We start from the raw sequence: 23,127 nt of genomic DNA on the forward strand, positions 1-23,127 counted from the left end.
TATTTAGATGACATTATAGTGTTCTCAGAGACATTTGATGAACATATAAAAAGACTGAGGGCCGTTCCTAAGTGTCTCCAACAAGGCGGACTGAAACCTAATCCAGGAAGTGTCTCTTTGGAGCAAAAGAAATCAAAATACTTGGAAACCTCGTGTCAAACGAAGGTGTGCGGCCAGACTCAGAAAAGGTGAGAGCTATAACGGAATTTCCTATTCTTACAAGTATTAGAGATGTGAGAAGATTTCTCGGATTATGTTCTTATCATCGTCGTTTTATAGAAGACTTTTGTATCAAAGCCAGGCCACTCCAAGTGTTGTTAAAAGTTGATGCTAAATTTATCTGGAGTGGTGCTCAACAAGATTCTTTCGATATGCTGCGAAAAGCTCTGACGACTGACCCTGTACTTGGTCTGTATGATGAGAGAGCACCTACAGAACTACACACAGATACCAGTGGGTATGGGTTCGGTGCTGTACTGGTGCAAATTTCGGATGGAAAAGAGAAGGTTGTAGCCTATGCTTCTAGGACACTTAAAAAGCCAAGAGAAACTACTCGATTACAAAATGTCTTGTTGTGATCTGGGACATGTGCAAATTTCGACAGTATCTCTATGGAAGGCCATTCACAGTTGTTACAGACCATCATTAATTTTGTTGGTTGACAGGTCTTAAGGATCCAACAGGACGACTCGCCAGGTGGGCACTACGTCTTGAAGAGTATGACATTACCATGGTGTACAAAAGTGGAAGAAAATACCAAGATGCCGACTGTCTCTCAAGAAACCCTGTGCAAGACCATCAAGACTTTGATGAAGATAGTGACTGTCTCGCTGCACTCCAGGATCTCTCTGAGGAACAGAAGGACGCCAAGATATCTTAAATTATGCTTGCCTTAAATCGGTCAGAGGATTTTTAAGGACAATTTAAGGTAGTTAATGGATTGCTTTGCAAAGAAAGCTTTGAGCCGTTAGGAAAGAGGTGGCTACCAAAGATTCCTAAACACATGGACTTAGATGTTCTACAGAAATTCCATGACACGCCTGAGGCCGGTCATTTAGGATTTATTAAAATGCAAGAGATTTTTCTGGCCAGGTTTATTTAGGAGTGTCCGTCACTATATGCGCAGTGTCGAGAGTGCCAGAGGACAAGTCCACCAGCCGAAACGCCTTTCCAGCGTGTCGTGATTGACGTCCCCGGACGATTTCCAATGTCTGCTAGTGGCAATAGTTGGATTATGGTTTGCACTGATTATCTGAGACGCTATGCCATTACAAAAGCAGTGAAAACAGCCGAAGCATCCGAGATAGAAAAATTCATCGTGGAAGACATTGTATTAAATCACGGTGACCCAATATCGCTAATTACAGATCGAGGGAAAGTTTTCAATCGAATCTTGTGACAGAGATAAAACATCGGTGTAACATTACTCATCACATGACGACTGCCTACCATCCGCAAACTAACGCGCTTACTGAATGCCTTAATTAGAACTTGGCCGACATGCTATCAATGGTAGTCAATGTTGAGCAGAGCAACTGGGATGAGGTGCTACCTTTCGAGACGTTTGCCTACAACACCGCCAAACTAGACACCACAGGATTTACGCCATTTTTGCTAGTGGGTGGGCCTGAGGCGACTACGACGATGGACATTGTGTTTCCATCCTGATGACGTGGACGACTGTTACATCGGCCAGGTGTTGACCATAGTTGAGGAAGCTCGGCAGTTAACTCGACTACGCACGCTGCAGTCTCAAGAAAACGATCGCCGAAGGTATGACGCGAGCCACCACCCTGTTGTCTACCAGCCTGGTGACCTCGTCTGGATCTTCACTCCTGATCGGAAGGCTGGTCTCTCTGAGAAGCTCCTCAGGCGCTACTTTCTACCGTATAAGGTTGTAAGACAGTTGTCTGATGTTACTTATGAAATTGAAGATTTCGACCCTGACACAAGACGACGAAAAGTCAGAGATACGGTCCACGTCCTTCGAATGAAGCCCTACAAGGATCCTGCAACCCAGGGTAAATTCGAAGCTCCAGCGACGGACAACAAGCGGAAAGGTGATGAAGAGTGTAGCGGCAAAAGAAGTTCTAGGAAGGAAACCGTCAGGGCAAGCATCAGTCATCAGGAGTCGGATTACGCAAGCCCGATGACTCGTTCCCGGACTCGGAGGACGTAACACCTGGACGCTGTGCTCTTGAGGAGGGAGCAATATCGCAGAAGAAGCAGAGTAGAACCATGGTGTAGTGGTTATGATACACAAATGTCAAGAATCATTGTACTGGAATGTTCTGTAGCTGTATATATACTGATTGTGTTCTGGCCAGAGGCAGTTAGCTCCGCACTCTTCTACGTGCAAGTGCTGAATAAACCTTCGTTAAGTGAAGTTAGTGTTCGTCATTCAGCTACTTACATCTGCTTATACATGGCAATAGTTTACCTTTCTTTAATTTATAAGTTGATCCAGTACATTCAGCTGTAATGAGTATGCACGAAGAGTACGTACAGTACTCTAACCCATTGATTTTCAATTTTTTTTTCGTTATTCTAAATGTTATTTCTCTTATTGGAGTCACAAGAAAAATCGAAAAGCATGGATGACATCTGTTCTTTTTAGTGAGTGGCTACTTTCTCTTGATAAAGAGATGACAAGGAAAAGTAAGGCAATTATGTTGCTGGTGGATAATTTTAGTACGCATAACAACATACCAGTGTTGAAGAAAGTAGAACTTTGCTGCTTGCTTCCGAACTGAACTTCGATCTTTCAGTCACAAGACCTGTGGATAATTAAGAACTCCAAGACAAAATACCTTTCACTTCTAATTCAACACGTGATCGCAGATATTGCGCGGAAGGCGGACAGTCTCTACTGTTTGAATGTACGCAGGCTTGTGACACGAATACAAGTTGCTGGAACGGTGTAGAGCTGAATGTGATTACGAACTGTGAGAAAAAAGGAAGCATTTCCAAAAGCGAAGATATCGGTTAGAATGTTGTGGTGGTTAGCGAAATGCAGGATTATGTTCAAAATGGTCTTGAGATGTATTCACCAGTAACTGATAAAACCATAGATGTATCAGTAGTTGAATATGAATCAGTGGATGATTAGGCACACACCGACGAATTTATCATCAAAGAGTTAAAGGGTAATTCATCAGTTTAGATACTGTTGATGAAAGTGATGTGACAAGTGCGGACCTCCTCCTCTGCTGAAGCTAGTAGGTCAGTTAGAAAATATCCAGCAAGTAGCGCCTTCAGAGACCAAAGTTTCAGCGCACAGCTGATTGCGTCAGAGGAGCTGAAGACAATATTTACAAGAGAATCATTATGAAAAAGGAAACAAAGGAAAATAGTTGATTCTTCTGTACACAAGAGTGAGATACTCTTCTGATAAATGGATGGAAAAAATGTGTTTCATTATTTGTCTGTTAATGTTAATTCTCGTTACATAAGTACCACAGTACTGTATATACTGACCTTTAAAGTACAACTGTAGTAGTCACTATTAACGAAACCTCGTTATAACAATTACCCTCTTACAACAATATTATTATTTCCATGGTCCCATGTATATTGTTCTATCGACGGTCGTTTGAATGTGTGTGTGTGTATATATATATATATATATATATATATATATATATATATATATATATATATATATATATATAAATGTGAATCAGACCCTGCATATAGATATATGCAGGGTTAGGCACTAACTATTGCCACCAAGAATAACTCTGAAAGTATGATAGTAGAAGAAATGTTTGTGGGACAAATGCTGCATGGGACAACGGGGGCCATAATATGACGGCGGTTTTTTATTGCTATATCAGGTCGCGTTAGGAATATGAAGGTCAACTTTGTTTTTTTGAATGGGATGCTATAGTTTGGTACTTACTTTCTGATAGCACCTTGATACGCCCGCTAAACCAGCTGTGCAGAACAAGTGATTAGGATTGTGGAAAGGGCCAAATAAGGTTTCGGCCAGTTTCACTTCAAAATTGTAATTTATTGTAATTTAATAACACCTTTGCAGCCAAAGGGGCACATTGCCGGACCTTTACAACTACGAGTTTCAAAATCCAATTCTTTCACGGCTGACGCCTCAAAACAAGACGTCTTACAAATCAACAAGGTAAATTTCAAGTCATGGACTGTGTGGCTGGTCCCGGCGGAGGTTCTAGTCCTCCACCGGCATGGGTGTGTGTGTTTGTCCTAAGGATAATTTAGAGTAAGTAGTGTGTAAGCTTAGGGACTGATGACCTTGGCAGTTAAGTCCCATAAGATTTCACACACATTTGAACATTTTTTTTAAATTTCAAGTGACTGAAGACACGCAGTTGAAATTACAAAAAAAAAAAAATAAAAATAAAAAATGTGATTGAAATCTTATGTGACTTAAATGCTAAGGTCATCAGTCCCTAAGCGTACACACTACTTAACCTAAATTATCCTAAGGACAAGCACACACACCCATGCCCAAGGGAGGACTCGAACCTCCGCCGGGACCAGCCACACAGTCCATGACTGCAGCGGCCTCCGCTCGGCTAATCCCGCGCGGTTTGAAATAACAAATTATACATACGACAGCTAGGCTGAAAGCCTCAAGGCAAAAACATAAACAAGATCCAATACAAATGGCTGAAGACCCACAATAAACTTTTCTTGATTTTAAAATAAATTACCATAACCTTTCAAAGACAGTGTTTAAACTAGAAAGGTAATTTTAAGAATAAGGTTCAAAGCAGCTGATGGTCCACAATTAATTTTCCAAAATTTTAAAACACATATAACCATAAGCCTTACGTTTTAAGTAGCTAAAGGCGCACTAAAAGAAAAGACAACACAACGACAATAACCTTTCAGCAAATATCCACTTGCTGAAAGTCCAACTTCTTTATACGCTGCTGAAGGCCTTTGATTTACATAAAACACAGTAAAACCAAGAATTTCTTAAATCACTGGCTATGATAGATTATAAACAGACAATTAAACACCTGTGAGAAAAACAGTAAAGACAATGGCACTCAGAAGCCTCCAGGGTGTCGGTCTGCCCTCGTTCACTTAGGTGAGACAGGTGGTGAGCCCAACTACACTTGATCCGTCGGTAACCCAATCAAGGGACAGCCACGGACCGAACGAGAAAAGAACTTGCTTGCCACCAATCGGTACAGAGAACTCAAACACCAAAATGTTAAAGACGTAATCATCCACAATCAAATATGTATATGTATTAAGCTGTTAAAACTACACACCATGTTGGACAGCGACAACAGTCGAGGAAAGGACACAGCCTGAAATTACGTTAGTGGCCATGGCAGGTACCCGGAACACTAACAGCCACAAGGCGGAAAATTCCGCTAGTGCACTTGAATTGTAGTGAACCAATATAGTTAATCCCATCGCATGGCGGCTAAATTTTAGCAATACAAAGACTCGGTGCTGCTCTCAGGAAAACCTCCCCAACAGCGAACCACCGAAACGAGCGACACAACATGAATGGACGTGGCCTGGGTACTTAACACACCACTCAACTTTGACGTCCTGGGTCGGTGAGCCACGAAGCTCGTAGGGACCGGACAGCTCCACACACGCTCCGACACTGCAGAGGGACCGACAGCCGACCCAGCCGACCGTGCTGCACGGAGATATCCTCCCTGGTCCGCACCAACCGACCGACTCCTCAGAAGCAGACGACATCTAAAATAGTCGTCAGTGGAAATAACACCAACTACACTTACAACCTGACAAACACCTGCACGAAGACCTGAACGATACCCAATCGTAACTAACCAAGCACGAAGACAAATCTGGAGTCGATGCACACACACACACACACACACACACACACACAGGCGTCTCATGAACTATCGCGAGGTAAAACGCGTCGTCCGGTAGGACGACCGACCGACGATCCACAAGACCGTGGCCCGGCTCAAGTGATGCGTGGTGGTAATGGTCGGGCGGGCCATGTCGACGCAGACCTCACAGCTCCAACCCGACTGCACGAGCCGCATTGCAACTCCCCGACTGGCAGGTCCGGACTGCGCTCTAGACTCGTTCCAACTGGTCCCGAGTCAGACGACAACAGGGAAGTAATAGCAGTGCAGCAAAGATAACACGTGAGGGCTATATCGATAGGCGCTGCTGCTGATGACGGGCACACAATGCAGCAACTCAGTGACAACAGATATTGAGACTAACATAACGGGGTGGAAACACAAAAAAAACAGGATGTAAAATAAGAGGTGGCACGAGCGCGAGCTACGCACGGTTCACGCCTATCGAGACGAATCCAAAGATGTGTAACAGTAAGGTCTCCGAAGGTCAACGAAGGTCACAAAGGTGGCATGAACACCCATTTAGAAGGTTTTAGAAGTGATGACCATGTGCATCAATGCAATGCTGCAATCTTCTTATCATGAATTGAGTGGTATTCCTTGTAACTTCCGAACTTATCGAAGCACATCCTCTGATAATTCTCTCTCGTATATCGTACAAATAGTAAATATTCACCGAATTCGATGTATTCATCTAACGTGCCATTGACAATTTAAACACCATTCCACGGTTCCGCAATACAATACAACACTAATAGGGACGGTAAGACTAGTATCGTCGAATCAAGCGAATGTGAATGATGTATTCCTTCGAAGAACAATTCCATATGCTTCTACTTTACGGAGAATGCCAAAGAAATTCAGTGAGAGCTAGAGACTTATATGCTGAAAGATATCCTCAATGTTCTCACCCTACACGTCGTACATTTAAATATGTTTATGGTAAATTGAGAACAACTGGATCTTTAACTCATCGGAAACATATCCAGCAAAGGAAAGTCACTAACGAGGAAACGGAAACTGTTACTCTTGCCACTGAGGTTGGAGATCCTTGTGTAGTTCGTGACAAATCGCAAAGGAATCTGGTATGAGCCTGAGTAGTGTTGTTCGTGTTCTGCATCGCCATAAATATCATCCTTACCATATCAGTCTCCACCAAGAATTAACTGGTACAGCTTGTATGTGTCGCATTGAATTCTGGCGATGGGTTCAACTTCAGATTCAGAAGGATGACACATTCATTAATTTGACTTTATATACTGACGAGGCTACATTCAAGAACCATGGAATTGTTAATTTGCATAACAGGCATTATTGGGCAACTGAAAATTCATGGCTGTGGCAAGCTGCACACCAAAAACCGTGGTCGGTGAATGTGTTGTGTGGGATTCTGGAGGACAGAATTATAGGCCCCTATTTCATCGAAGGAAATCTTAATGGTAGGGAGTACACCACATTCCTGCAAGAAACATTAAGTCTGTTACTGGGAGAAATACCTTTAGGAAGAAGGAAAGAACGTGGTATCAACACGATCGGCGTCCGGCACAATTTTCGCTGATGGCTAGAAATGAATTGCAGAGACAATTCCCAAATCGTTGGATTGGACGCGGAGGAGATGTTTCGTGACCGGCTCCTTCGCCAGACTTGACGCATCTGGATTTTTTATTGTGGGGATTCGTAAAAGACATTGTTTATAAAGACGTTCCAACTAAACCTGAAGATATGCGAGAGAGAATTGTTAGAGCATGTGCTTTGAAGAGTGTCCATGTGATAAGGAATATCACTCAATCCGTGATAAGAATATTACAGCACTCTAGTTATACCAATGGTCATCACTTCGAACACCTCCTGTAAATGGACGTTCATGCCACCTTTGTGACCTTCGTTGACCTTCAAAGACCTTACTGTTACACATCACTGGATTCGTCTCGCTATACGCTATCAGAAAATAAGTACCAAACTATAGTATCCCATTAAAAAAAAAACGGAGTTGATATTCATATCTCTGACGCGACCCCACCTGTCAACAACAAACCAACGTCATATTATGGCCCCCGTTGGCCCATGCAACTTTTGTCCCACAAACTTTTGAACTCCGATTACACTTTCTGAGTTATTCTTGGTGGTATATTTCTTTTAAATATCTCGTCAGACAATCGATTACTTTAACATCGTCCGGTATCACTAATTGACTTGAACACATCGTATCTACGAATCCACAGTGAAATATATTAAACGTCCTCCATATTACTCGCGTTTCATTTCTTAAACATTTTGACATTTACTATTCCAGTTCACTTCCATTTCACGTTCACTAATCTCACATTCCTGAGAATTTGATGTTTTCGTCGGATATTTTTTTATACCCTTCAGGTCTTTCCGTCTCTTTCTTGCTACGTAATCTGCCTGTTACTTTCAGGCAGAAGAGCTGTGTTGTAGACGAACTTTAGAGTGATTATCTGTCACTCTGACTTTTATTTCTGCTCTGAATTTCCTCTCTCTGTCCCTCCGACACACAACAGCGTCGTCAATAATTAATCTGAAAACATTTTTAACAAAAATATCTCGTAATTTGAATTTATGGATTACACAGTAGAATGTGATTCTAAAAATCGCAGCTGCTGGTCCTTTTGAGAATCTCACTTCATCAATAATGAATACGAATGAGTGGTGCGTCCCTTCTTCTTGGAATACTCAGAAAAGTATCGTTCCAAAATAATACCATAAATAGAGCTGCTGCCCGCTCATAATCGTCAATTTGGGTTCTGGAAAAATTGTATGAATTCGAAAATTGTGGTCTGCAAGCGATGACTCACGTTTTGTGCAGGTTGTCATCGTGGAAAATAGAAATTGTAACCAGAAACAAATTTTAAGCTATATTCAATTCTTAGCAGTTAGTTTGTGTTCACAGACAGGAACAGGTTTCATGAAATCGAAAAGCAAGAAGTTTATATGTAGACACTTGTCAACAACTGTAATCTAGTGTCAACAGTCCTTCGACTAACTTCGTTTCTGTCACGAAAGTCTATAACATTTGATGCTTGCATTTCATCTGAATTCATGGGACAATTCGTATCACATTTATTTCTTGGAGGTTGTGAGATGTAGGAGATATTGGATGAAGAAAGCAGCGTTTTATGAACTTGTTCGCATCAGTGATTTTGCGTTTAGGTATAAAAATCCGGCAATTTTACAGACAGATTACATATTTATTGTCGGAGTTGAAGTCATTATGAAGAAGATCTGTTAGGCAAAAACCTATTGTCCCTGATGGAATTCACGTTAAGACTCATCACAGAAACTGTATATGCCTCAATCACAGCATCCGACCACATAAATTGTTCTTGAAATCCAAATACTAGTTTCTGTAGTGCAAGCTCTCATCTTCAGGTGTTGTACAAGAAACGAAATCTATTAGAAGACATTTCCTACTGTCACATCAGGAAACCTAAAACATAAAAGACTACCTGTAAAGTAAGACCAAGGCATTAGAAGTTTATGATTTAGGTTTTGGCGTAACAATAAGAGAAGGTTTCTTAATGGAGTAGTTTTTTACACAAAACCTCAACTCTCGAAACACGCCGTTACTGGTGGTGAAAAATATTTTATTTGCTTCAGTGTTACAATTAAAGTACATACAAACGTCTAACAACATCAACCTAAAGTCCGATGAGATGCATAACATTAAAACCGAAAATAATGGTAAAAATTTTGAAACGACGGACAAGGAAAGCATATAACCGACGACTCACCAAATTTGATTATATTTCACGTGGTATAACGAATGGTGCTCTTGTAGTTACGCTTCTCAAGCGTTTTAGAAGACAGGAGGTTCAATATTTTATAAGGAGCAGTCAAATGAAAACGAGACAATTGGGAAAAAAATAAGTTAACTACTATTTCAAAAGTAATCACCATACCTGTTGATTCATTTATCCCACTGTGAGGCAAGACGGTCAGTGGCTTCATGGAAAAATGTTTGTGGTTGCCTATGGAACCATGATTGTACCCATGCGTGCTCCTCTTCGCCCGAAGGAAACTGACGGCCACGAATGTCTTTTTTCAGGACACTGAAAACATAAAAAAAATCGCCTGGGCAGACATTGTGAAAGTAATATTTGCAACATGTGGGCCTCCCCACGAACTTCATACAGCCCTGATCTCTCCCCCATGAGATTTCCATATTTTTGAAGCTCTGAAAAAGGACTTTCGAGACCGTCGACACTTCGGACGAAGACGCGCAAGTCTAGGTACAATCGTTGTTCCTTAGGAAACCGAAAATATTTTTTCAAGACAGTATTGACCTGCTTCACTTACAGTAAGATAAATGTATGAACATTTATGACGACTAATTTTAAAATAATGGTTTACTTGATTTCTTCCATCTGTCTCTCTTTCAATTGACCGCCCCTTATAGTAGACCAGGGGTCCCAACGTGTGGTCCGCGCAGCCCTTAGGGGTCCACCGGCTCTTTCTAGGGGGTCCGCGGCCACCTTTCACCAAATCGTGTAAAATAATGAGTAAAATTATTGAATAAAAATGTGAAAATCAAATACATTACCAATTTTTTTCGTGAGAAAAACATGTGTACTTTTACTTCAGGTCGTATTCCCAAGCAGCCTTTGCAGTTCGTAAGTGAAAACGCATACACAGTTTAGTGCCGGAGAATGCGGCTTCTATGATCGACTGTTCCGCAGCAATACAGAGGCCGTTTGTGTGGCGGCTCACGGCGCTAGACGCGCTGAAACCTTTTACGCATGCGCGGAGCGAGCTTTGTCGACCAATCACAGCGATCGCTGGCACGTATGCTGTCCCAGGCATCATTAAATGTTAAACTTGCGTTGTCAGTGCACTACCTATTTCATAAATCGATTTTTGACCAGTTTATCACTTCTAACATGGATCGGTGGCTGAAGTCAGGATCATTGAAGAAGGGTGCAGTTTCTCCATCACCTTCACAACAAGGGAAGTTTCCAGTTGAAATGAATGAGGAGGGAGAACAACCAAAGGAAGAACAAACACAAGAAGCTCCACAGCCGGATTTATTATGTGAAAACTCTGCAAGTACTCCATTGTTTGCAGTATCCTGTGGAAGTGGAGCAACCAAGAAGCGTAAGTACAACGAAAGCTATTTAAAAATGGGCTTTATGGAGACAAAGGAGGGCACAGCTCAGTGTGTAATTTGTGCGCGAGTCCTTCCGAACAGTTCAATGGTTCCAGTTAAATTGCGCCGTCATTTTGAAGGTACTCACCCGGATTTCCAGACTAAAGACATCGATTTTTTTTAAAAGGAAGAGTGCTGAACTAGCTGCTTCTCAGCATTGCATGAAAGCTCATGCAAAAACAATTAATTAAAATTCATTAAAAGCTTCTTTCGTGGTTAGCTATCGACTGGCAAAAACAGGCAAAGCTCATACCATTGCAGAAAATCTCATAAAGCCGTGTGTTAATGATATTTTTTCTTGCATGCTAGTCGAAAAGGCAGTAAAGCTTATATCTTCGGTGCCATTATCAAACAATGATGTCAAGAGACACATTGTTGACATGTCAAATGATGTGAAAGAAACTCTTGTGTCTCGAATCTAACACAATTCATTTTCTCTGCAGATAGATGAATCCACTGATGTTGCAGGATTAGCGAATTTTTGACTTTTGTCCATTATGAATATTCTGGATGTTTTGAGGAGGACCTCTTACTGTGCAGACCACTACCTGCCAACACAACAGGTGCTGAAATATTCTGTCTATTGGATGATTTTTTAAGGACTAACGAAGTTTCATGGTCTAATTGCACAAATGTGAGCACAGATGGTGCAAAAGCTATGACGGGTCCTACAGTCGGAGCAATAACGAAAATAAAAGAAAACGCCAAGAATTGCAGCAGTAGTCATTGCCCTCTCCACAGATACGCTTTAGCTACGAAACAAATGCCTGTTTCGTTGAAGAAAGTTTTAGACGAATCCGTTCAAATCATTAACTACAATGTAGAATTTTGGAACACGTATTATGTTCGAGCATAATGACTTTTCTGGAGGCTAGAAATCTACTCTGTAGGAATCAACATGGGTTTCGAAAAAGGCGATCGTGTGAAACCCAACTCGCGCTATTCGTCCACGAGACTCAGAGGGCCATAGACACGAGTTCCCAGGTAGATGTCGCGTTTTTTGCCTTCCGCAAAGCGTTCGATACAGTTCCCCACAGTCGTTTAATGAACAAAGTAAGAGCATATGGACTATCAGACCAATTGTGTGGTTGGATTGAAGAGTTCCTAGATAAGAGAACGCAGCATGTCATTCTCAATGGACAGAAGTCTTCCGAAGTAAGAGTGATTTCAGGTGTGCCATAGGGGAGTGTCGTAGGACCGTTGCTATTCACAATATACATAAATGACCTTGTGGATGACATTGGAAGTTCACTGAGGCTTTTTACGAATGATGCTGTTCTATATCGAGAGGTTGTAACAATGGAAAATTGTACTGAAATGCAGGAGGATCTGCATGGAACTGACGCATGGTGCAGGGAATGGCAATTGAATCTCAATGTAGACAAGTGTAATGTGCTGCGAATACATAGAAAGAAAGATCCCTTATCATTTAGCTACAATATAGCAGGTCAGCAACTGGAAGCAGTTAATTCGATAAATTATCTGGGAGTATGCATTAGGACTGATTTAAAATGGAATGATCATATAAAGTTGATTGTCAAAATGGTTCAAATGGCTCTGAGCACTATGGGACTTGCCAACTGCTGTGGTCATCAATCCCCTAGAACTTAGAACTAGTTAAACCTAACTAACCTAAGGACATCACACACATCCATGCCCGAGGTCACGCGGTTCCAGACTGTAGCGCCTAGAACCGCACGGCTACTACGGCCGGCAGTTGATCGTCGGTAAAGCAGATGCCAGAATGAAATTCATTGGAAGAATCGTAAGGAAATGCAACCCGAAAAAAAAGGAAGTAGGTTACAGTACGCTTGTTCGCCCACTGCTTGAATACTGCTCAGCAGTGTGGGATCCGTACCAGATAGGGTTGATAGAAGAGATAGAGAACATCCAACGGAGAGCAGCGCGCTTCGTTACAGGATCATTTAGTAATCACGAAAGCGTTACGGAGATGATAGATAAACTCCAGTGGAAGACTGCAGGAGGGACGCTCAGTAGCTCGGTACGGGCTTTTGTTGAAGTTTCGAGAACATACCTTCACCGACGAGTCAAGCAGTATATTGCTCCCTCCTACGTATATCTCGCGAAGAGACCATAAGGATAAAATCAGAGAGATTAGAGCCCACACAGAGGCATACCGAGAATCCTTCTTTCCACGAACAATACGAGACTGGAATAGAAGGAGGAACTGATAGAGGTACTCAAGGTACCCTCCGCCACATACCGTCAGGTGGCTTGCGGAGTATGGATGTACATGTAGATGTAGATGTACATAAAATCAAGGCCGTTGAAGTCACGACTTTTCACAATACTGTGTGAAGATATGGGAAGCCTTCATCGTTCCCTGCTTCTCCACACAGAAGTGAGGTGGCTTTCACGTGGGAATGCACTCTCTCGGTTGTACGGATTAAAATTGGAAGTCTTAGCTTTCTTTTTGGAGCATAACACCAAATTAGCAGACCTTATTAATGACGAAAACTGGCAGTGTATACTTGCCTACTTGTCAGATATTTTCTACACAATGAACGAAATGAATATTTCACTCCAAGGGCAAAGTGGAACAAAGGTCACTGCTATCGACAAAGTTCGAGCATTCAAGAGGAAAATCAGATTTTGGGTAGAGAGTGTCGAGGAGGGGGGAGGTCGAGTGTTTTCCTTTTCTCAAGGAGTTTTTGAAAACCAAAACATTGGCGCTTGGGAAGAATTTGTTTCATCAAATCCTAGAACATCTCCGAAGCTTGATGTCATTGTTGGAGCTGAAGATGAGAAGCTGCAGAAATGCAAATGGGTGGTCAACCCATTCACTGTATCCAAAAAGCCGAACATTCTATCATCAAATGAATATGAGTTGTTATAGAAATTGCCACAGACCCTAATTTGAAATCAAGTTTGGACATTGACGGTTACACTTTTGGATCCGTTTGGATATCAAGAAATACTACCCCCTTGTTGAAAAGGCAAAACATGTACTTCTTCCGTTTGCCGCAACATACATGTTTGAATCAGGATTCTCGATCCATGCTGCCCACAAAACTAAGTACCGAAGCTGTCTAGATGCGGAACCAGACTTCCGTCTCCAGTTGTCAAGAACTGAACCCAACTTTTCAAAATTGTGTCAGCAGAAGCACCCTCAACCATCACATCAGGAATCCATTATTATTCCTACAGACTCATCTATAGTAAAGAAGAAAGGATTTTTCTTCGTAGATGCTCAGTGAACGTATCTGAACTGTAACTCTGTAGGAATTTTGTTTCTGTCTTCTATCATTTACAAAATAATTAGTAATTGAATTCTGTTGGCATTGATGTTTTTCTTAAGAAAATTAAAATGATCTCTAAAGCTAATTTCTTTTATTTATAATATATTCCGTCTTCTCAGTTAAAAATATGGCCTGCCTATACTTCAATTACAATTACTTGTTATTACTCTGACTGTCTATTGTGGCAACTGGCTGCGAGCATAAACAAATGAGGACTTTTCACGTGCCACGTACCTTCTAAAAGGTAATCCTCCTCTGCCAGAATTGTTTCCTTTGATAAAAAAAGTCTTACTTTCTGTGAAATGCTTTGTCTTCTTATATAGAAATAAGAGAGTCTGTTTGTTTGTTTTCCTAATTTGTTTACAGTCGAGGCTGACTGCCACGATATAGTGTCCAAGTAGTAGTTGAAGTTGTCAGCCGTGGCTAAACTGCTGTCATGCCGCCTGCCAGTTGCCAGCTACCAACTGACAGTACACTGTTGCAAAGCCGCCTGCTAGCTGCCGGCTATGGACTCACAGCTGCCGTTCAGTAGATACGCAAAGACGTAAAAATAACCAGAATTTTCGAACTGTTTACATGGGCACGAAAATCGATTGTGGAACTGGAAAACGGCTTTATAAAAGCAGATTTCGAGAATCGATTCTGAAGTGTTTACCTCACCAACCAAAAGCGTAACTGGGACATCGGCTTACGAAATCCGGTTTTGGAAACGAAGGTAAACTGGGTGAATGTATTCACACACATTGCACAACATTTATCACAATAGTCCTTTAAAGGCAATTCCTTGGCCTCTTTTCTTTCGTTATGTGTTTGTATCCCGAATCATGGGTCTGCCTCTTTTCTCACAGCCGCGCGGAATGGCCGCACAGTCTAAAGCGCCATGTCGTCGTGGATTGCGCGACCGCTCCCGCCGGAGGTTCGAGTCCTCCATCGGGCATGTGTGTGTGTGTGTGTGTGTGTGTGTGTGTATGTATGTGTGTGTATGTGTGTTGTGCTTGGCGGAAGTTAAACTTAGGTTAATAGTGTGTAAGACTAGGGATTGATTATGATCTCAGCAGTTAAGTCCCATAGACTTTACATAGATTTGAACATTTTTCTTCGGATTTCACGAAAAACCACACACACACACACACACACACACACACATACACACACGCACACATGGCTGTTACGAAATATGCATGCTCCTTACACAACAGTAGACAAACAGTGGAAGTGAACAGACCACAAGTGGCAGCTTGTCAACAGCGAACATTTTGGACATGATGTTGATTGCTCTTGATGGAAGGCAGCTCCAACGTGTGAAATGTCAATTACCAAGTTTTTTAATCAGGCTATAGTGTGTTGAACAATGGGAATAAATCCACTAGTAAGTGCCTGGATACAGTAGGAATTCAAATTGCATCGTTAATTACAAGTTGTTTCGATTCATCTCTAAACCAAAGGCTATTGATACTTCGGGGGAACGGGGGGGGGGGGGGGGGGGGAGAGGGGGGTGGTCATTCGAAGCATGGCACTTGCATTAAGAAGCTTTCAGTTCCCATGGGTTTCGCTCTGAAATTTAAAGTTACAGTGCTCTTGACTGCCTATGGGTCCGCCATGGATTTTCGACTGAAGAAGGGGTCAGCTAGCTGAAAAGGTTGGGAAGCTTTGTAGTAGACTGTTCAACAGCATTCGAGAGGGCCAGCTGTCGATTAGCGGTCTTCGCCCATGCAACGAAGTAGCAGACTACACGTCTCGTTGTGCTGCGTTCGAGTACTTCATTTTCTTTTCTTTCTCTCTAGTCTTCAATCAAACGTATAGCCACAATTAATCATGGTTCTTAGGAAAGAAACGACAACAGCAATAATACACTGCCCACTGATAAGAAGAGCAGCCTTAAAAAGCCAGAATATTAACTGTTTGTAGCGCGGACCGCTGCAATACGTGCAGTAAGAGCGCCAGTGTGGGTGTGAAAGGTAGCGACAGGAGTGTGGAGCCATTCCGACTCCACGGCTGTGGCCAGCTGCGCCAGGTTTCTCGGCTGAGGATGCATGACGCGAGCAGCCCGATCGAGGTGGTCCCACAGATTCTCAATTTGGTTTAAATTGGGTTGGTTTGGTGGCCAGGGGAGCGCTGTAAACTCTTCCTGGTGGTCTTCGAACTACGCACATATACTATAAGCTCTACGACAAGTTGCATTGTCTTTCTGGTAAATGCGATCTTTCCGAGGAAAAGAAAACTACAAATAGGGGTGGACATGGTCCCCAATGATAGATGCATACTTCTGGTGATCCACTGTGCCCTCTAGAATGACACCACATAGGGAATGCCCTTTCCGACGGCTTTTGCAACGTGTTTTCAGACGTTTCACCCTGTACCCGTCAACAGTCATCTGTCCGACGGAGGCTAAAACGTATCTGATAAGGCCACCTGCCGCCACGCAGTGGACGTCCAGCTGCGGTACTGGCGTGCAAATTCCAGTCCTCGTCGGCGATGAGCAACAGTCAGGCTTGGTGCGTGAACCAGGAGTCCTCTGCGACCCTTATACGCAGCAGCTCCCGCTGAACGGTTGTTGAGGAGACACTGTTTACAGCCCCCTTGGTCATTCTGGCGGTCAGTTGACCAACAGTTGCAATCTCTTCGCCTACACAAATCTCCACAGCCATAGTTCATCCCTGCCGCCTATGGTCCCTGGTGCCCCACAACCGGCTCTGCAACAGTTTTGGACAGCACCATTTTTCCGTGGACTGTATACTAAATGAAGGCGGGACGCTAACACTTTACAAACTTAGCCGTCTCGGAAACGCTTCCACTCTTGGCCTGAAAGTAGATGTTCATGCTCTTCTGGACGTCAGATAAATCGTTTCTGCATTGCGACAGTGACTGCACTGCTTTCCGCGTCCCCGAGAACCCATTTATTTATACTAAACTGTTAGAGCTGCCACCTGCCGGCTATGAGTGGTTATTGCTCGTTTACGTCAAACTTGGGTAGTGTACATTAATGTGACTAGGCCGTGTAATAATAATAATTATTTTGAAACTTCCTGGCAAATTGAAACTGTGTGCCTGACCGAGACTCGAACTCGGGACCTCAGATGGTAGAGCACTTGCCCGCGAAAGGCAAAGGTCCCGAGTTCGAGGCTCGGTCCGGCACACTGTTTTAATTTGCCACGAAGTTTCAAATCAGCGCACACTCCGCTGCAGAGTGAAAATCTCATTCTGGAATAATTGTTATTATTATTGTACTGATAGTACAAACGATGTGTGAGAAAGCATAGTGAATGAAAAACTGTTAATCAACAGAACAATGCACGACTGCAAATATAGTGTACGTCATTCAAAGCAGGTGAACACCGGTATTACTTCACCACCATTGGTCCATGCTATGATAAAAAGAAACTGCAGTAAAATCTGTATTTGCTTATCGGTACAATCATACGCGTATCTAAGATGCGGTGTACGTCATTCATTGCAAATATAGTTTAGCGTGACTTCACTGAAACATGCACGTGCATGTATTGGTGAATAAATTAACATTTTACCACTATTCCTTATTGTGACCGAATGATTATCAGTATTATTATACGCAGTTCCTTTACAGAGATACATGGTTCGCTGTGGGGGTGGGGGGAGGGGGTACAATTTATTAGTGGAGAATAGAAAAAAGTCACAGACAGGTGAGAGTAGGACACGCCCTGTGAGGGCTCTGTGCAAGCTTAGTTAGGTCTATCCATAATAATAATGTAATGTGGCTCAACGGCCTGGTGCAAATCTTTCTATTGAACGTCACTTTGGTGACTTGCGTGGCCCTAACCTACCCCAGTTATTCGACCAAGGAAAGGGGACCCACAGTTTAGAGTGGAATCAAAACTGTTTGCTGATCCTGGCGACTCCACATATCGTTGAGACGTGAAGGCTAGGTTAAAATAAAGGCTAGAAAATCTATAGTCCGGCCAAGATCTGATTCCGTGATCTCTTCACTTCTAAGCACACACCTTACCGCATTATTTTACCTCGAACTCGTGAGTTCATATCTCCATTGCGCGACTTTTACCACATTTTTAAACCTCAAAAACTAAGAAAAAAGCTAAAATGGAATCTACCGCTACTTGGCACCGCCCTTTCTACCCTACCATAAAAAATGAACTATTGCTCTTCAAGCGTTGCCCCTATCTCAAAAACTTCTCCCAAGGCGATTGGCTTCACGAGTGTACAATTTCATTTGTTTACTTACAATTTTATTACATGATTATAATTTGTAACTGTGTACAAATGAATGTTCTATGAACCAGAACGTTACAAATAAATGTGATTCAAAGCATAAACGAAAATAACTTTGTATATCATTTGTGTTATTTCTTTAAGAAATAGTACAACTCAAGTTTTCTCTTCCACTGCCATTAGGGTTTCCTATCTAGAGCAATGCAGTCTAAACTGTGTACAGCAGACCCATTCTTCATTGATAATGCCTCAATGAATGCAGTTTTCTATGAATCAGTCAATCTCTTTCCTTCGTCACTCCCTACGTTTCAGGTCATTCTGTCTTGCTTGTGATACTGTGCGGAACGTCACACTGAGCCAACCAGAGCGCGCGGGGCTAGGGGGGTTACTAGATCACTGTGTAAATAATTTGCTAATTTGCAGAGAGCGTACAGTACCTCAGTGTGCGTTCAAGAGTTTTGTGAGTGTTGTGCAGGAACCACCAGTAATCAAGGTCCACTACTGCAAGACCACCAAATCTGGTACATATGGATTACATATTGAAACTGCATTTATTTAGAAGCTTCGATTTTTCACACTGCCAGGGGACAGCAGACCTTAGTACCTGACATGAAATTTCAACTTGATAACAATATCTGTTCCTGAGAAAAGTGGTCATATTGTTTTGTGGCACAATTAGAAATTAACAATTTTCCGATTTTTCTAATACTTGTACTGTGCATGATTCTAGGTCAATTGAAAGTAATCTTTAAGTTTTACTGAGTGAGATTGCGGGTAAACCAAAAGTAAGCAAGCCGCGCGGAGTGGCCCCGCGGTTCGAGGCGCCGTGTCACGGATTGTGCGGCCCCTCTGCCGGAGATTTGAGTGCTCCCTCGAGCATGTGTGTGTGTGTGTGTGTGTGTGTGTGTGTGTGTGTGTTTTATTCTTAGCGTAAGTTAGTTTAAGTAGCGTGTAAGTCTAGGGGGTGATGACGTCAGCAGTTTGGTCCCTTAGGAATTCACAAACATTTGGACATTTTGAACAAAACTAAGCAGAAGTGATGTGTAGGACGTGGACCTCCGAGCATTTCGGAGGGTTGTTGTAAAAACCAGTGAATGGATTCACTTGTAAATTCCTAAGCACCACCAGCAATCCAGCTGGACAATGACGTAGAGCAAAGGGGTCGAGCGCTACCGTATAAGTCTCACGTTTGTGTAGTTAGTACATAGGACGCTTGAGTTGATGCAAAGGCCGACATCACTCGAGAGCGTTGAACTTTTTAAACTTCCTCCAGTGAATTTAATAGCATTAATACAACGGTTCATCTTGGGAGAGAGTCAAAAATCCCAAAACAATCCTGCAATGTGGGAGAGAAGAAACTGCCCGGCAATGTAAGTGGTGATCTGACAGGGGAGTGTGACTGAATGACACTGTACGTTTTCCTACCCTTGTTACATACCATCAACTCACAAAAATTTATTATAATTCAAATGACCAAGATGAAAAGGGTACTGAAATGAAATAACGCTCTTCTCAGACACAGTTTACTACAAATCCAACACGTGCATTCTCAGAATTAGAATACAGATTAAAAAAAGTGGCTGGTGAAGTTATGAAAGGGGAATGGGGCTCAAACTAAAACATCGCCTCCCTCAGGGTAATAGCAACAACGCTTTCTGTCTATATTTGAGGCACTGACCGAGATTGTGAACTGCTAGCTGAACATCAATACGATACAGGTTGCTTGCAATACAGGGTTGCAGGTCAGATGGACTCGCTGAAGCGAAGACTGTCCTCAGACAAAGATTACTAATAGGCCTAGGCTGCCGATGTTGCTTCCACTGAACTGCTCAACCGGTGATGTACAGATTGGCCGTATGTGCGCAACTGCGATGTCCGCGGCCCGTGTATCATCGTGCTGAGATGTGCAGAGAATCATGGCTGGAGCGCCGAAATAACCAAGACTGTCCTGTGTCCAAACGGTCGCCACCTTTCAACACCACCGATCAACTTTCATTCACAGTACACTCGAAATCACCTACACATACTCAACCTGTTAACCTTACTTGCTCTGCAGTAGTTCATACGCTGCGCATTTGTGAAAACTGATTGAGCTTCCAAGAGTAGTAGTCCAGCAAGATTTGCAGGAGAAATTCTTTGGAGTGTTGAAGGTAAGACGTGAGGGCAAGTCGTGAGTAGCGTTTTGATAGCTCAGTCAACAGAACACTTGTCTGTGAAAGGCAATACTCAGGCTACGAGTACTGGTCCGGCATACAGTTTTATGTCTCAAGAAGTTTGAGATTATTCTACACCTCGCTACCGAGAGAAAATTCATTTTGGAAACACAACAACATTCCGAAATAACAAAGTAATCTTGTAAAATTTGAACACATTGCTGAGGCCCAATGTCGCGCAGTTTGAGTTACAAACACTCCTTACAACAAATATGCAAGCCTACAAATGACGCTCATCAGAATTTATAAGGTCTACTGAATAGAATCACTTGTGAGTTTCGAAGTGCCACCAGAAGTCCAGATAGCACAATGACTTAGCGTAGGGAGTAAAAAAGAAAGGGATACAATAGTAGACCATCACTTCATAAGCCACTAATTTCTGTTATCGGTACTAAGTGACACATGAGATGTAAAGAGCAGTGTCACCGGACAGTGTAGAACATTATTTACACTCCCTCCTGTGAATTTATTAGCGTTAACAGATCGTTTTGTCTGGAAAGAAACTTAAAAGTCCAAAACTTACTCATCACCGTAGAACAGAAAAAACTACCTGACGAAGTAAGTACTGGACTTACATGGGGCTGCGTGACCACAGATCTACGTTCATTTGCAGTGCATACAAAGTCGAGCCACACATATTCGATTAGTTAACGTTTCCTGCCATTGGATGTTATGCCATCGTTCATACACTGTGATTCCAATTGTGAAGACATTTTAAACTTCGCAACAAGACAACACACTGGGTGAGGTTGGTACATGTCAACAAACTAATCTCGTTTAGCCCTACGTTCTCCAATTTAGCATTTGAATAATTTTATAAGAAGATGCGGCAGTACAGCAAAAGGATTTCAACGAGCGGAACATAACAGCTGAAGTGAATGTCATTGTATTAACCATGATTTCAGTGAGACTACATTTCTATGAAGCTCGCAAGAGTGTGCTCAGAAACAAGCAACGTAAGTTTGTTTCTTATTCGTCTAAGTAACTCAAATTTCCGAAACTGTCCTTAAATATATCACTAGCTACGGAAATTTGGAAAAATGTGGTAAGTTCCTATGGGACCAAACTGCTGAGTCATCGGTCCCTAGGCTTACACATTATTTAATCTAACTTGAACCAACTTACGCTAAGGACAACACACACACTTATGCCCGTGGGAGGACTCGAACATCCCTCGGAGGGTGCCGCGCAAACCCTGGCAAGGCGCCCCTGACCCCGTGGCTACCCCGCGCGGCCAGCATTAGTTACAGCAAATATGCAAAGCTACGAAAGCTGCTCATAACAATGCAAGGAGCGTACACGACAAAAGGTTATTTGGAAATACAAGCCTGTACAGTTCTTACCAAAGGAGCAGCTCCCTTTGTTGTTGTTGTGGTCTTCAGTCCTGAGACTGGTTTGATGCAGCTCTCCATGCTACTCTATCCTGTGCAAGCTTTTTCATCTCCCAGTACCTACTGCAACCTACATCCTGCTGAATCTGCTTAGTGTATTCATCTCTTGGTCTCCCTCTACGATTTTTACCCTCCACGCTGCCCTCCAATACTAAATTTGTGATCCCTTGATGCCTCAGAACATGTCCTACCAACCGATCCCTTCTTCTGGTCAAGTTGTGCCACAAACTTCTCTTCTCCCCAATCCTATTCAATACTTCCTCATTAGTTATGTGATCTACCCATCTAACCTTCAGCATTCTTCTGTAGCACCACATTTCGAAAGCTTCTATTCTCTTCTTGTCCAAACTATTTATCGTCCATGTTTCACTTCCATACATGGCTACACTCCATACGAATACTTTCAGAAATGACTTCCTGACACTTAAATCAATACTGGATGTTAACAAATTTCTCTTCTTCAGAAACGCTTTCCTTGCCATTGCCAGCCTACATTTTATATCCTCTCTACTTCGACCATCATCAGTTATTTTGCTCCCCAAATAGTAAAACTCCTTTACTACTTTAAGTGCCTCATTTCCTAATCTAATTCCCTCAGCATCACCCGACTTAATTAGACTACATTCCATTATCCTTGTTTTGCTTTTGTTGATGTTCATCCAGCTCCCTTATAAAACTATAATAACACTGCTGCTACGTGGGACCTAAAAACGAAAAGTTCTGAGTTTGCTGGGCAACAGGTCACACGATTTTCTCCGAGACGCAAATAATCTACCCCAACAGTCACGACCAGAAGGTCATCAGCGATGAACTTATTACAACTTTCAGAAAGTACACGACTAGATACTCTGCATCATTTAACTTACCGACAGTAGTGATGGCATATTACACCACGTAAGCGTTGTTTATTTAAAATTATTGACTGTCAGCAACAAAACGTAGCTTCCAGAACTATTTAAAAGAAATGCCTACGTTACCGTGCTTATTCAGCGTCGTTCAAAATAAAATGAACAAATACGAAGCTTATTAGGCAACTACGGTGGAACTACATTT

The sequence above is a fragment of the Schistocerca serialis genome, chromosome 2 (genome assembly GCF_023864345.2).
Source record: "Schistocerca serialis cubense isolate TAMUIC-IGC-003099 chromosome 2, iqSchSeri2.2, whole genome shotgun sequence".
Classification (NCBI taxonomy): domain Eukaryota; kingdom Metazoa; phylum Arthropoda; class Insecta; order Orthoptera; family Acrididae; genus Schistocerca; species Schistocerca serialis.